Below are 17419 nucleotides of genomic sequence, written 5' to 3'. Positions count from 1 at the left end.
AAGCCAGTCTTCTTTCTCGTTATCCCTGGGTGCCTGGTGCAAAAATCAACATGTGGGCCAGAAAACTCCGCGTGAACAGTGTCACAGGACCATTCCAGGATCCCAGGTGACTGTTACTCAAGGAAGCTCAACCTCCATGATGACAGGCACATGCCATAAACTAGAAGGCACTACTTCCTAAATGACAGCCCTTTCTGTACCTTCCAGACTTCTCTGGAACTACAGAGGTGACCTGAAAGAGCATGCTCTACTTCCTCCTCTACTGTGCTGTGGGATTCCTGTTTGCCTGCAGCCTCTCATCCAATGATACTCCAGCCAAAGTGAGGCGACAGGATCCCAATTGCCTCTGGACTATGGTGACCCAACAGAACTTCCTGCCATGATGGGATGTTCTGCCTCTGTGTTGTTCAGTGCAGGAGACACTGCACTGTGTGTGCTGAGCACTTGAACTCTGGCTCCTGAAACTGAGGACTGAATCGTTTCCTTGGATTTACGGTTGTCCCTCTGCATTTGTGGGTTCTACATCTGTAGGTTCAGATCGTGTACCATATGGTTAGACTTATGATGGCTGGGCCTGCACTGAACATACAGACTCTTTTCTTGTTATTATTCCCTAAATGGTACAAAAATCAACATGTGGGCCAACATTTACATTTACACAGCATTTACATTGCATCGGGTATTCTAAGTCACCTAGAGATGATTCAAAGTATACAGAAGGGTGTGTCTATGCAAATACCACAACATTACATATAAGGGACTGGAGTATCCATAGACTTTGGTATCCACAGGAGTCCTCTGTGGATACTGAGGTATAACTATGATTTTAATTAATTGAAATTAAAAAAAAAAGCCCCATGTTAGTAGCTAGTGGCTCCTATACAGTGCAGCACAGCTTCATTGAGGGGTCGGCCAACCTCTTCTATTAAAGGGCCAGATGGTAACTATTTTAGGCTCTGTGGTCTCTGTTGCAATGATTCGCTTCTCTACCTGAGGGGCAAAAGCTGTTGTAGACAATATGGAAATGAGTAGGTACAGTCATTATCTCAGTAAAACTTTATATAAGCAAGCCACGAGGACTGGACTTGGGGCTGCAGTCAGCAAGCCACTGAGCTCCTCTGTGCCATCACTCACCTTCCTCTCAGGCCCAGGCTGGCTGCCTTCATCCCCCCAGCACCACATGCTTCCTGGCCAGAGGCCTCCCTTTCAGGGACCCTGGCTCCTAGTTTCTTCCTCCCACCCTAGCTGCCCTCACACTAGCCACTCCAATGTCCCAGGACCAGCTATCCTGTATTTCCCTGGCCCTGTCACAAGCACCTTCTCCTGACCTCTCCCTACCCTCGGCCAGCTGCCCAGTGGTCTTACCTCCAACTCCCTCTGTTGCTTGAAACTATCACCCCACAACCCACCCCACAATTAGGATGCCAAAGTCCGTTACCTCAATAACTTCTGGCTGACACTCTCACCTTGCACAGTCTGTCTGCCCAGGGTTTGGCGAAACTCTGACCTGTTTTCTTTGGACTAGTGGCTGGAAAAAAGCTATCCATGGGGGCATATTGCTACCATTATACATTTATCATATGTTCCCCCAAAGCCCTCAAAGCTCCTCAACAGCTCTGACACTTTTCTCTAGAAAGCAGAGCCTCACCCTAGGCACCAGCAACGTCCTACCTCCCTCTGTCCGTCTGAATTTCGGCGGCATTTCCCTCACCTGCTCCTTTGCCACATGGCCGAAGTCTGAACCCCTCCTTCTGGGTTTTCCGTTCAGCAGTGAGGTCTCCCCCTGGGGTCTGAGGACCACCTATAAGCCCATTCCTCTGTTCCTACAGGAACCTTTTGTCCCTCGGGCACTTAACCAAGTCTTATCATTTGGGCCTCCCCACAGTTTTGAAACATCCTCCAGTTTCCCCAAGTAAATTTAAAAAGACAAAAACCAAAAACCTTCACACCAGTGTCTCTAGTGGCCCTCCTCTCTCCTGCCTTTCAAAGCCAAAGGCCTAGAAAGAAATGCCTCCTCCCTGGTGCACCCCAGCCTGGCCATTGTCCCTACCACCCCATGGACACCATGTTTGCTAACAATGCCCAATACCTCTGGGCCAGCACATCCCGTGGGCCCTTTGGTCATCACTTCACCACTGTCTCCTTCTGAAGTCACACCAGGACTCTCCCCCTGGAGTACGCCCCCATCTGATCTGGGACAATCTGGGGGCAATTACCCTCCCCCCACCAAGTTCATAACTAGAGATCCTCACCCCAAGGCAATGGTATTAGGAGGTGGGGGCTTTGGGAGGCAATTAGACCAAGAGGGTGGGGCCCTCACAACTGGGATCTGTGCCTTCTAGGAGAGAGTCCCAGAGAACTCTCCTGCTCTGCCTGCCCTGTGAGAACACAATGAAAGGCAATAATAATTCACAGCCTTGAACGTGGCTTTCACCAAAGCCACACCATCCTGGCACTCGAACCTTGAACTTTGAGCCTCCAGACTGTAAGAAACACATTTCTGTTATCTAAAAGCCACTCAGTCTCTAGTACTTTGTTGAAGTAGCAAGACCTGAAAAGTGAATCGACTTCGCCCTGAATTCTGAATACTCCTTTGGACTAGAAACCAGATCCTTCATTCACCCACTGCTCCAAGCCTCTTGGGTCCTCCATTGGAAAGTTGATGTCCCTAAGCCTCAAAACCCAGTTTCCCTGTTTGGAGGTGAGTACCCAAGGCAGGTCAGGAAAACTTTTCCCTGTCACCCCAACATCAGAGACCCCAGAGCTTGGAATACTGAGTTCTTGCTCACAACCTCAACCAGGCTGCTTGGGTGCGTCACTCTCAGCAAGTGGCCAGAGTGAGCAGGTTGTCAGTCACCCTGAAGTGACCTGAGAGGTGAACTTGAGGCTTCACTGGCACCAGACTGACACTGGATTCTGCCTCCATAGTCTAAACAACCCTCTGAGACTTTGGTTCTCCTAAAATTCTGGGAGAAAATGGCACATATCTTTGGGGACGCCTGGAAAGAGACCTGTATATTATACTTTCACATCTGCAAAGCTCAGCACTGGATTTTAAAAACTGTCTAAAAGGTCTATACCCAGGGGCTCACATATCAGGCTGAAATACTAGGAAACCACAGATGCACAAAGGCAAACACAGACTCTCAAATGGACCCTCAAAACTTCACCCTAAAGCCCCCACAGGCTGTTCCCCCACCCCTAATGGTTCTCAGGTTGCCTCTCAAGGGATTTTTCAATAACTTGGGGGCCTCTGCAAGACCCTCACAAGGACTGAGCTGAAGACCCTTCCAGCCTGGCCTACAGAAGTCGTTGATCTCTCTGGGCCTTCCTGGCCCTCCCAGTGGATGGACGCTCCAACTGCTCCCACAGTCTGCGTTAGTAATGGTTTTGGCGGCAGGTACTTTAAAGCACTAAAGCAATATAGTGCTGTTACCATAAGCCCAAACATGGGCTAGAGAGCGACTCTCATAGGTTTAAACATAGTGTTGAGACCTGAGAGGCAGGTAACCCTGGTATCTAGGGGCCCAGAGCCCTGGTCCAGGGTGCTGACCATGCTCCATGAGCTGACTTCTTCAGCACTTGTGGGGGACTGTGAAGGAGCACCCCCACAGTGGTGACACCTCTCAAAGAAAGTCCTACAAGAGCTAACCAAGAGAGGGGCTCAACTTCTGAGCCTGCAATCCCCCAGGCTCCTGATCCGAGGACCTATTCGCCCTGGGTCCAGGACACTTGCTCCAGGAGTACATCAGGGACTAAGGGGACAGGGCAAAGACCCTGCACAGCTTTAGAACAGGCTCAGAGAAAGGCTCACCAAATCCCGGGATTGATATAGGCTTTTTTATACTGAAAGAAAGACTGGGGAACTGTGCCAGGTTGGGTGGGGTGAGGAGGGGAATGAATCTTTGCCTCCTTCCTAGTCTGTCACCATTTCAGAAGCAAATAAGGCAGAAATCTTCCAAGTCCAGCCCCTCTGAAAGGCACAGGCCTAGGCTTGCTTTCTCAGGCTGCTGCCCAGGGACACTGGCCCCCACAGGCTTGGCAGATCTCTGCAGAGCTCCAAGGCCAGGGTCAAATCATGCTCTTTCTTCTACCTCAGGCACTTTGGTCCTCGCTCTGGAACAGACAGATCTCCTTGCCCAGCTGGGCAGGCATGGATGCGACAAGCAAGTGGCGGCTTCAGGGCTTATAGGGGTGGTGCCAGGGGAGAAACCCTGCCCATCTGCCCACTAGCAGCAGTGGTTTGTACTCCAAGTGCACCTGTGAGGGGGAAGCAGAGGCCACCCGAATAGAGGGAACAGAGTTCCAAGCAGCACCCTCCACCCCGACCTCCAGGACCTTGGACTATAGGTCCCCAGTTTTTACTACTTCATGTCACCTTGCCCTTGGGCTTTTTTCTCCCCAGTACACATGGTTTGGAGCACTCATCATTTGTTTAGGGAATCACAGTGATGCCCACGTCCTCTAGAGGGGCCTGAGGCAATGACAGTTACTGACCAGAAGACGGTGTCACTTTGTCCTACAAGAAGGTGCTGGTCCTCCCCAGCCACCCTGGGGTGCCCTGGGCATCACACCCTCAATCAGCATCGGGGGCTTGTTCTGAACAAGTGAGCTCAGGTCCTATGTATGCATGGCACCCTGAGGACCCCAATCCCTGAGGAGAGGTGGGACAGGCCTTGCCTTTTGAATCAACTCCCAATGCCTTCTGACTCCTCCCTTGCCAGTTCCCACTGTGACCTTGGAAGCTCTCTGGATCTTGCTGAGTTTCATGCTCCTGTTTGAACATGGACTCATGTTCCTGAGTACATTTATGAAGGACTGGCTCCCTCTCCCCCTGGAGTGTGCCCATCTGATCTGGGACAGTCTGGGGGTGAATACTCCTGTGTGAGAAGGGCAGCTGGACAGAGGATGTCTGTTCTCTGGGACAAGACCAGGGAAGCATTCAATGACTTAGCTATGACTCCACAGATGTCCACCTCTGTCTGGCCTTTCTTCCTTCCTGTCTTGGAGACTTTTCCAGTAAGAAACCACAATTGTAACAGTGCTGCCTTCAACTCACCTGCAGAGCTGCCTCCTACCCTCATACATATGAGGGAAGGAACACCAAACACAGAAGAGTGTCCGGGGGGGGGGGCGGTGAGGAGCTGTTTTGGACCCACATTCACAGTTGTCAACTCCAATCATGAAATGCAAAACCCAAATCAAACAGCTTCCCCACTGTATGAAAGCAGCTGGCCCAAAATGGGTATAAATTGTTCTCATTTTGCACAATTCCTGCACTAACCCTGAGCTGAGACCACCAGAGGGAGACGAATGACAAAAGAATAAAGATGAAGCTTTAAGGGAGAGCCAGAGAGTGATTTCTCCTCTTCAGGACCTATCTCTGACTTAACAAAGGCCTACATATCGTGTATCCGCTCAGTTTGGAGAGGGATAAGGTACTCCAGTTTGAAGAAGCCTTTGTTTAAAACACTTGTTAGGAAAACCCAAGGCCTTGTCAGACTGTCCATTCTCTGGACAGGGAAGCAGTGGCAGAGCCATACCAGGGACCCTCCCTCATCTCTGGGAAAGATGATTCTGTACACAGGTACTGGGATGAGGCTTCCAATCACCAGCCTGGCTCCACGTGGAGGAGGGCAGCTCCTCCTGTGCCTGCCTCTCTTAGGTCTCAGAGGGGCAGCTGGGTAGAAAGAGGTGGAGGAGCACAACCACAGTGGGGGCTTGGGGTGCATCTCAAGATCTGGTGCTCTCTGCACAGACAGGAGATCCCATGTGCAGCACCTACTCCCTAAGCACCAGCCCTCTGTGTGACAGGATATAGTCCCAGCCAGTCCTTAACAACCCCATGAAACAGACCTCATTGTCCCAATTTTATAAATAAGGACCATTCAAGTGGAATGAAATGACTTTGCCCAAGATCACTGTTCCAAATTTAAGTCTTCAGATTTAATATATATATTAAATATATATATATATATATATATATATATATATATATTTAGTGGTAGATGGACACAGTATCTTTTATTTTATTTATTTATTTATTTTATGTGGTGCTAAGGATCAAACCTAGGGCCTCGTGTGTGCCAGATAAGAGCTCTGCCTCTGAGCCACAACCCCAGTCCAGTCTTCAGAATTTTTGAGCCTACTGTGTGAAGACCTGTATCGTGAAGAAAACACAGAGCTTGCAGGCTGGATGTCAATCCCACCATTACAAGACAAATGTGTCTGGAAGGCCCGTGGTGAATACCAGGAAGAGAAGACATGACCCTAGAGAAGAAAGAACAAAGGGGGCCAGCCCTAATGAGAAGGAATCAGTGAGTCAGAGGGCAAAGAGGAAAGATTTCTAGGTTGAAGCAAGAGCAGATGCAAAGGCCCTGGGGTGACAGAGAGAGTGGTACTTTGGAACTCTAAGAAGTCTAGATTGCCTGACACAGGATGGGCCATCAATTGGAACAAGTCAGTGAGAGTGCTGATCAAATGTGTGAACCCTGGAGCTACACAGAAGATTGTCACTCCAGGGCAACCATCAGGGAAGTGGCCCAGTTACTCTGGCTACAGAGGGGCAAACAGTGGAGAAGGAGAATAAGATAAGGAGGGACTGGAAAGCTGGTGGATTGGCTGGATGGATGGAGCTGCCACTCCCTGAGAAGGAGCTGCTGGAAGAGGACTGTCCTATGGGGGTGGGGATGCTGGACATGTTTGCTTGCAAGAGCCAGGGCATCTTCCAAATGAAGCTCAGGAGGCAGCTGACTCAGGAGTCCAAGTTAAAGGAACAGACGAGGGAATGAACTGTGTGACGTGCCACTGAAGCCACAGGCATGATGAGTCATCAAGGGGAGGGCAGGGGTGGGGAGAGGTAGGGGAGGAGGACCCAGAAGCCAGCTCTACCAAGTGCCAAGAAAAGGGGCTTGGAAAGGGAGTCATGCCCATCTGTGCCTGTGCTAGCAGGAGGGCTACAAGAAGCCCTCATGTACTGGGCATTGCGACAAGCAGGCCAGCAGTGACCTTGGAGCAGTTCCAGAGGAGAGCCGAGCAAGAGCCAGCCAGAGGGTTGAGGAGTGTGGGAAGGTGCAGACTATGAGGCAGCCGTTCCCCAATTCTTATTTGGAAGGAGAATAAGAAAGTGAATCATTGGCTATGCATACATGCAGGATGGACAGATGGGTCCAAGAGCCAGTGGAGAGGAAAGTGAAAGACACAGGAGAGAAGAGATGTCAGCTACGGGATGTGCCCAAGTACAGAAGAGCACCTGACCCCACTTAGAGGAGGGGCTGCAGCTCTGATGGGACAGATGGAGGGGGAACACTGACACCACGTGCTAGGCAGGCCACCCAGGTCAGCAGAAAAGGCAGTCCCTGAGAAGGGGGCCTTCAGATAGGAAGACGAGACAGGAAGTGACGAGTATCAGGGTCACATAACTGGGTCGAACACTGGACCTTCTGCTACAGAGCCAAGGTGTGTGATCTCCAGACACTGGAAAGACTCTGCCACCTCCAACGCCTCCCTCACCACACCTGCTTGTCCTAGACTCAGAGGTTCCTGCACCACAGGGGCCTGTCCCCCAGAAGTGCCTTTTAAAAGTGATCTAATAAGGCTGACAAGAAACAGAATATGCTGTCTGTGAAACCAGACCTGCAGGACATTCAGCAGGGAGAGGCAGCCCCGAGCCTGCAGTACCGGCCAGGCTGTCACTGAAGAGGAGGCTTTGGAGTTCCACACTGTGGCACTTTACAACCCGGCAAGTGACATAAGGTCACTGGCCGCTGGGAGGCTAGAAGCCATGACAGAATGAGGGAAGGAAGGTCAAAGCCAAGTTCAATCCAGTGCCCAGATTTGCTCAAGACAGATCCTCAGCATAAGCTTCTATCTGGAAGAATGACTTCCCAGAAAAAGCATCATAAATTTTAAAAACCTGGCAAAATCAGGAAAAGACCTATGCCTAGGCTGTTACTGCAGCACTGTTTGTAATAGCAAAAAACTGGAAACCACCCAAGTGTTCCTAAATAGGAGGCATTTATCCAACAGTGGCATTCTACAAAGCATCCTCTATATACTGCTGTGCACAGTACAGAACTTTGGCATAATTGCCAGGATTTAGCAATAAGTGAAAAAAGCATGGTGGAGAAAAGGGGTGCCCATCACACCATTTACCTAAGGGAAAGATAATGCTTACAATAAAAATGCATAAAATGTTAAACATTATACAATGTATGTATGTATATGTATGTATATATATATATATATATATACACACATACTAAACCATCAATGGTACCCCATAAATATGTACATTTTTATGCTTTTATATATCAATTAAGAGAATTTTTAAAAGTTTATGCAAAGATAAAACAATTTAAAAAATAAGAAAATAACCTATCAAACATTAAAAATGGTTATCCAAATTGGGAAGAAATACATGCACAAATAGGGTAGAGGAAGAGACTTTGACTTTGGAACCAGGCAAGTATTTTATATAATTACACAAAAAAGTTCAATGAAAAAGCAAATTCCTAAAAATTAAAAGAAAAATGAAACAAATCTAAGTGTGTATCCACTTGTGACATAATCACAAAAGGAAAAACTATGCCCAAATATTGTTTTGGTTTGGATAGGGAGATGTCTCCAGGAAAATCTGAGGTGTTAATGCAGGAAAGTTCAAAGGTGAAATGATTACATTAAGAGAGCTGTAACCTCATCTACGGATTAATCCATGTAGAAGATTAATAATTTGAATGGATTACTGGGTAGTAACTGCAGGCAAGTGTGGCATGGCTGGAAGAGGTGGATCACTTGGGAGCATGCCTCAGGGGACTAGATATTGTCCCTGTGTCTCTTTCACTCTGCTTCTCAGCTGCCATGAGCTGAGCATCTTTCCTCTATCACGCCTTCTGCCCTGATATTCTGCCTCACCTTAGGCTCAGACAAATGAAATCGCACAACCATGGACCGAACCTTTGAAACCATGAGCCCAACATAAACTTTTCCTCCTCTAAGTTGTTCTTGTTAGGTATTTTGGTCACATCCATGCAAAACTGACTAACAGAGCAGTCATTTGATCATACATCCCTCCTGGGCTATACTCTAAAGAAAAAAGTAAATGCAAACAAATCACAAACTGAATCAATAGCCAAGTGTCCTTGGCAGTGTTGATACTGTTATCCTGAGAGTGCTGCATGATTAGCAGAATAAAACAAATGCATAATCATGCTGTTGTCCTTGAGAATGGGAATTTGGGGCACAGGCAAAAGAAAGTACAAATTTAAGAACCTAATACTCCTGATAGTCCTGATAAGTATCAGCATAAAACATGATGTATTTTCTCTTTAAAAATATAGTATATTTTTTCATATTTGTTTATTGTCTAACAAATTACCCCCAAATTCAGTGGCTTAAAACAACCCATGTATTGTCTCACAGTTTCTAAGGGTCAGGAATGTGGGTGGAGCTTAGCTGGCACCACAGGCTTGGCTCTTACAAGACTGCGGTTAAAGAGGGCCACAGAGGCTGTAGCATCTTAGGGCTTGAACAGGGGAGGATCCATTTCTAAGTTTACTCCTGAGGCCAGAGACATCAGTACATTGCCATGTGGGACTCTCAATAGGGCAATTTACAACCACAGCAGAAATAGCTTGGCTCCCTTTGAGAAAGCAAAGAAAAGGGCGGGGGGGGGGGGCAAGCAAAACAGAAGTCACTGTCATTCTATAATCTGATTTTGGAAGTGATATTCCATCACTTTTGCTATATTCTATTCAGTTCAAGGGAGTCAACAAGTCCAGCCCACATTTGAAGGAAGGGAATTACATAAACACCAGGAGGTGGGAATCAATGGGACCATTTTAGGTACTGCCTATAACATATATGTATTTCCTAACCTCAGAACAAATATATAGTAATAAGCACCCAGAGGGCCCAGATCATAGTCTCTAAATATTATTTCACAGGATCCCTTAGAGAAAGAACTAACTAGTTTCATCAAAGACTCATGGGGCCATATTGATAGGAACCAACCTAAACAGCCTCACATTGGCCAAAGATGAGACATGGAAGCATCAATATGCATGACAGCTACAGCACACTAAAACACACCAACATGCTTCTACCCAAGAGTTCCTAATGACAACACGTAAAATCTCACTGGTCACTTTTAGAGATGGTTGGAGCAACTCATTAATTTCAAAATTGTTAAAGAGAAGAAATCAAGATTTAGACCGCTTTTCTTATATGAACCATATCATAGAGTGACAAAATACTTGATAAGGAAAAGTTTCTCTGAATTGAAGAAGTCCAGCTAATCAATAAAAATGATGGAATTAGAGTGATCAATGAATGGGTCTAGACAAGGATCATTAATTGCTGCTAATATCACCAAGAGACAACCAAATTATCATATGCCTCTTGGTGGAAGAACACAATATTTATGAAGGGTTTTTGAACAATGAAAACTGAATATGGTCAACAATGAAATGAAACTGAATATGATCAACAATGAAACTGAATATGATCAACCTCCATATCTAAAAAACAAACAAACAACAAACAGAAAACCCACCACTCTACTGGACACAGGGGACAGAGAAATATGTTAAATGACACCATTAGGATATCCTTAACAAAACCCAGACTTCATGAAATTCTATAAGATAAATGATACAGATTCTTCCACAACATCAACAATTGTAAAAAAGACAAGAGAAATGGGTGGAGAACTATAAAATGAAAGACAGAAGAGGATTATAAAATATATTAAGCTATCTCAATATATGGATCACTATTAAATTAAGGACACTAACCTGGGGCAATGAAATCTCTAACTGGGTATTTAATGTCATGAAGAAATGATCACTAATTTTTAGTTGTGATAATAGTATTAGAAGTATTTTTTTAATATAGAGTACCTGTATTTTAGAGATACATATATGGACTATTTTAAGAGGATGGTATGAGGTCATATTTGCTTTAGGAAAAGTGTGGAGGTATAGAAGAATACACTGCCATCCACAAAAGGGTAAACCCTGGTAAATCTGAATCTGGTGATAGGCACATGATGACAGGTATAATATTCCCTTTGTTTTTATATGTGCTTGAATTTTTATGAAAAAAAAATTAAAAAGAATGGATCTTTCAAAGCAATGTTATTTTTTAGCAGTAGGCAAATCTCACTGTTAAAGAACTTTATTTCTACTGTTCTACGCAATTGAAGTAGACAACAGGAAGAAGTAACAGAAAACAAGAGAGGAAGTATCAAAAAAATCATTCTAATTTGCAGATGGTATGATTACATGCCAGGAAATTTAAAAAAATACAGCTAAAATTCTATTTTCAAAAAAAAAGAAAGAAAAGAATTCATTAAACCAATAGTTTCAAATTTACCATGTAAAACAAATCAATATCTTTATTTGTACTTACAAATGCAACAAGTTAGAGGAAAAAAGGAAATAAAAGATAACATTTACAAAAACAATAAAAGTTATAAAATGCCAAGGAACCAACAAAAAGATATGTATTGGATTTTTACAAATAAACTTTCTGGATGAAGATAAACAAGCTTGAAGAAATGTAAAGATAATCCTTTTCTGTCTGGAAAGAGTCTATATCGTAAAGCTGACAATATCCTTCTTGCTTAGTAGGTGAGTTTCATGGGTGCCAAATAAAAACGCCAGGGAAGGTGTGAAAAGGCACAATGGTGGCAAGGCAGAAATGAGTCACCTGGTGATAAAATGCACCCCAAGTCCCCTGCCAATAAAGCAGCCTGGGTCTGGAGCCAGGATGGACAGTCCCTTTATCCCACCTGGAAACAGGTCCAGACAGACATGGAACAGGCAGTTTTCCAAACCCTGAAGGAAAGATGCACTGAATACCTTGGGCACAGCTGGATAGCTATTTGGGAAAAAAAATGCTCAAAATGTAACTCTTTCTGTATCCATATACCAAAATAAATTCCAGACAAGTCAAATATTTAATCTAGAATAAAATTATAAAAGTTCTGGAAGAAACTTTTTTATTAAAAACTAATCTTAGAATTGTGAAGGTCACGCTCACTTCAAATATTCAGTAACATCAAAGGAAAAAGACTGATACATTTGATTCCACAAAATGTTCAATAAAGTTAAAAAATATATATGATATACAACAAAACAAAGACAACAGTAAACCGTGAAAAAACTTTAACAATATAAATCAAATTGCTCATTTCCTTTATACATAAATTAATACAAATTGATTTATAAAACCACCAAAATCCTAGTGTCTTGAGTTGGGGACAGGGGTGGAGGAAGTGGTGGGGGAAATGTGGCCAAAATATACAAACACCACTTAAAGACAAATAAGTCCTGGGGATCTAAAGTACGGCATGGTGAGTGCTGTTAACTGCCCTCCATGTCCAATGGGTTCCATATCTGAATTCAAACAATTTTGGATTGAAATATGTTTTTAAATTGCATCTATACTGAACATACTCAAACTTTTTCTTGTCTTTATTCCTGACTCAATAAAGTATAACAACTCCTTACATAGCATTCACATTTTGTAAAGTGTTTTTAAGTAATCTAGAAATGATTTAAAGCCCATCAGAGGATACACAAAGGTTATGTGTAAACACTACACTGTTTTCCATATGGGGCTTGAGCATCTGAAAATTTGGTTTCTAAGGGGGTCCTGGAATAACCACCCTCTGGTACCAAGGCGTGACTGTGTTATGGTTTGGATATGAGGTGTCTTCCCCAAGAGCTCATATTAGGTTATATAGCAATATTCATAAGTGACATGATTAGATTATGAGATATACAACCCGATCACTGGATTAATTGATGAATTAATAATTTAAATGGATTACTGGTGGTAACTACAGATAGGTGGGGCATGGATAGAGGAAGTAGGTCAACAGAGAAATGCCCCTGGGGATTTTGTCCCTGGCTCTCCTCTCTTTCTGACTCTGTCTCCTAGCTGCCATAAGTTAAGTAGCTTTGCTTGGCAGTACCCTACCGCCATGATGTTTTGACTAATGAATGAGCCCACCATGTATGGAGACCTCTGAAACCATGAGCCCAAAAGAAACTTTTCTTCTTCTAAGTTGTTCTTATCAGGTATTCTGGTCACAGCTACAGAAAGCTGACTAGCACAGACTTAGAAATTTGCTAAGAGAGTAGATCTTAAATGTTCTTATTACACACATAAAAGTTAACTATGATAGGTTATGGGTGTGTTAATAAGATGGATTGTAGAGATCATTTCACAATGTGTACACGTATCAAATTTCATGTTGTACATCTTAAATTATATAATTATTTGCCAATTATATATCAAAAATATCAGGAAGAAATCAAAGGAATAGGCACAGTATATTTCTTTTTATTTTTAAATATTTATTTTTTTTAGTTGCAGTTGGACACAATACCTTTATTTTATTTATTTATTTTTTTATGTGGTGCTGAGGATCAAACCCAGGGCCTTGCATGTGTTAGGCGAGTGCTCTACCCCTGAGCCACAACCCCAGCCCAGCACAATATATTACATGGTTTAGATTTTAGATGTCCCCCAAAGGCTCAAGTGTTAAAGGCTTGCTCCCACATGGCAGTGCTATTGGGAGGTGGTGGAACCTTTAGGACTTGGAGCTAGTGGGAGGAAGTTAGATCATTGGGAGCATGCCCTTGGAAGGGAGACTGGGACCATGGCTCCTCTTCCTCCCTCTTTGCATCTTGGTAGCCGAGAGGTAAGCAGCTCTTTTCCATCATATATTTCTGCCTCGCCACAGGCCCAAAATGATGGGGTCAAGTGACAATGGACTGAAACCTCTGAACCTATGAGCCAAAATAGATTTCTCCTCCTTATAAGTTGACTGTTCCAGGTATTTTGTCACAGTAACAGAAAGCCCACTAACATGTGATACATACAAGTCAAGCTCAAGAAAAAAAAAATACAAACAGCTTATAAATACATTAAGTGGTGTTTGATTTCACTTATGATGAAAGATATGCACATGAAATCAAAAAGATGTCCCTCTATGCCCATCAGCCTGGGCATAGTATTGGTGACTGTGGAAGCTAGCACTCTCATCCACAACCAAGGGTACTACTGTCCATTGTCCCCTCTTGGGAAGAGTACTTGGGCCATGTCCATCAAAGTTTATATGCTCATGCTCTGTAATCCTGATTTATCCAGAAGTTGCTTTTGTGAAAGAATTCACACCTGAACACAAAGACATGTCCATGAGACTACCCACTGCTATGCTGACTGGCAACTGATTGACAGTTGGTACACAATAGGTTGGTTAATACTCCATTGCATGTCCATGGAATAGATCCTGGGCTTAAATAACCAGGTCGACTTCCTATCTCCAAAGTCTGCCAGAAAGTAAAAGAGCAAAGTGCAGACCCATGTGGCTAGTGCAATATTCATTTTAAGAAAATGGTCTATGTAGGCTGGCATATTTCTACACCACAAGACCCCCACTCCCTGGAAGGATTCACAAGCAATTTAGCAGTGGTGTCCATTGCAGAAAAGAACTGAAGTGAAATGAACTGGTCTGTAATGAAAGTTTTCTATCATGTACAGGCAGGAAAGGAGGACATTTCCTGGGGATTTCCAGGGTAGAATTCATTTTTTGCCTCTGTGACTCCTGATCTGATCCAAGCATTATTTTTTTTTTCAAAATCTTTAAAAATCTCTACCGGTGAATAAAAGTTCCTATTATAAAATATATCTAATCCTTCCTCCACAGACATCACAGAGTACTAGAGAAAAAAAAATCACCTTGTTTGCAAAAATGGAAAGTCATTTTACTTTTCGTAACCCCTCTTTGGAATTTCCATGTCCCTCTCGTCCCATAGATCACCTTAACCCTGTCCTCCAGCCAATAGCATCCCAAAGCCATATCAGTTCTGGAGTCCTGGCCTTACAGAAGAGGAGGAGGCACGAGGTGTCTTCAAGTCACGGGTTGTTTCTGAACGGTTTGCTCCAGTTGCTTATTTTAAGAAAAAAACCAAGTCTCTATTCCTAAGCACCCATTTTGTGAAACCAAGAGGATGGCTTTATCACAGTGGGGATCCCTGAGAGAAGGACGGTATGAGGGGTGACCTCAGCCCCAGGCCCAGAAGTTCCAGTGATTGGGATCCCCATTCTTCCAGGTGGCCAGGATATAGGCGTGGAAAGTTGACAGGTTATACTGAGAGCGTTAAGACCCCAGGGCTGTAGCATGTAGGTAGGAGCCTACAGCTGTGGGTTGGGTGGTGGGTTTCAGGACATCTTGCATGAGCTTTGCCTGTTAGATTGAGAGGAGCACAATTGTGAGGGACAGAACATGATTTAGTGGTCTTTGCTATTTTGTACTAAAATGGCCATTGTTAAGTTCTATTGCTTGGGACCAATACCAGTCTTTTTGGTTTTAAAAAGCACATGTCTACCTTTATAGAAAAGTTAGACTTTTACATATATTTGTTCAGAGGTGAGGACCCTCAGGCTCTCTGGGACTTATGCTGTTGCCAGCCACCATATCCAGCAGCAGGGGACATCCTGAAAGTGCCCGTCCTCCCACTACACTTCTAGATTCTTCCCCATCGTGAGGCAGTGAGTCCTGTGTGCAGTTATCACTTTCCAAAGAGATTTTCTCTGCAGTATGAACCTTCCTGGTCTCAGAGGGTCACCTTACTCCAAGCATTTTCCATGGGGCAGGGGGGTGGTTCCTGGGATTGCCTCTGGTGAGAGAGGACTGTGCCTCTGGGAATGAGAGGGTCCAAGAACTCTGATATCTGGAACGTTCTCCTCCAGAGAACTCCTGGGAATATGAATGTGTGTCTTCTCTAAGCTAAGGCTTTCCTTACCAGCTTCACTGAAGACTGCTGAGGCAGTATGGAGTGGGGGTGATGACGTGAGACCTGAGCCGGAGTCCCAACCCCAGCTCTGCCTCCCACTACCTGGCAACCTCAAGTCCTCAACTTATCCTTGCTGAGCCTCTGTTTCCTCATCTACACCAGCCCCTACTGCTTACTGTTATTCCAGAGATCAATGAGGAAAAACTCTTAGGTTATAACTGGCTCAAAGTAAGTAGCTGACAGGTTTTACCAATTGGTTTTATCAATTTAGGTCCTGGGGATTGAACCCAGGATCTTGCCTATGCTAAGCACACATTCTGTCATTGAGCTATGTTCCCAGCTAAGAAGTAATGTTGTCAATGTGGGTCCAAGTCTAGGTCCTACCCTTCATCAGCTAAGGGACATCAGATGAATGACTTTAACTGCACTGTGCCACAATTTTCAAACCTATAATGTGTGTTGGGAAATATCTACTCCTCGTGTATTGGTTGAGCAGGTGACAGGTTATAGACCTGGCACACAGGCAGCATCTGAAACACTAAGCCCTATACCTGTTAAGATGAAGATGCTCTCACTTTAATTGTTGGTGTTGTTTTTAATTATCATGAACAGCTATCTAATCTGAAATGAGGCATAGATTGGGGGGTCAGAGGCTGTCCCTCATTAGTATTTCAGGAAAGCTTCCTCCGGGCAACTTCTCAGACAAGGGTGTGGTGGAAAGCCCACTTCTCTGCTGTATTCACATGGGCTCTTCCCAGTTCTTCTGATGTTCCATCTCAGGACTAAATGGCCACAGGGGTTTGAAATGCTCATCACCTGAAGCAGGTGTTGCAGAAGATACCTGAGGGCTTGCTCACTCAACTCTCATTCCCAGACAGTCTCCCCTCCTTCATGGAAAAACCACTTGAGCCTCCAGCCAACACTAGAATTTGTGAGCCGTCTGGTGACATAGCTCTGGCTAAAGAGAGATAAGGAGAAGTGTGCTGAAGAGATCTCCAAGGTCTTTCAATATTCAGCTGAACATTCAGATTCAGGAGTTCTCTAATATCCATCCAGTCATGGAGCCATTTACCCAGAGGGAATAAGACAGAATGCAACTGGCCTCTAATCTCTTCTACAGGAATCTATACAGAAGCCCATGTAATGTCCACACAGCTAACCTCAATGGATCCCTGGATGGTGGCTATGAGGATTCAAAAGCCCATCAAGAAGATGTGTGAAAATCATCCAGTTTTAGAGCTTCATATTCTCAGGAGCCAATATCCTTTATAATCACTCTCTGATGTAGCTTCCAGGATACCCTCAAAGGGACATGCCTGCCACTGTGGGAAGCCCAAATCTCTGACACTTCTTTAGTATTAAAATTCCCCCCTAAAAATACAGTCTACCAATCAGAGTCATCGTTGCTTCCTAGTGACATAGTTAAAAAATTACCTCCCAGGTTACTTAGGGAGCAGGCTAAGAAAATAATGGAAAGTCAGATTATCGTGCAAAAAAAAATCATTCATTCTTTATCTATAGTAAATCTTTGATTTCTTAATACAAAGGGGAAGACAATACAGCTGGTTTGTACCTTTGGCCTTCTCTCTTCTTCCTACCTGGATCAGGAA

At 44.3% G+C, this 17419-nt stretch overlaps 1 protein-coding gene across 10 annotated transcripts in view; it reads right to left on the bottom strand.

Annotated features, from left to right (window-relative positions):
• Apba2 (amyloid beta precursor protein binding family A member 2) overlaps positions 1–17419 on the bottom strand; it is a 273246-nt gene that overhangs the window by 25872 nt on the left and 229955 nt on the right. The gene's annotated exons all lie outside the window — the stretch shown is intronic.

The sequence above is a fragment of the Marmota monax genome, unplaced genomic scaffold (assembly GCF_021218885.2).
Source record: "Marmota monax isolate L192 unplaced genomic scaffold, Marmota_monax_Labrador192_F-V1.1 WCK01_AAM20220418_F8-fsc00005, whole genome shotgun sequence".
In the NCBI taxonomy this organism is placed as follows: Eukaryota; Metazoa; Chordata; class Mammalia; order Rodentia; family Sciuridae; genus Marmota; species Marmota monax.
This window is presented reverse-complemented; position numbering and strand designations above follow the sequence as displayed.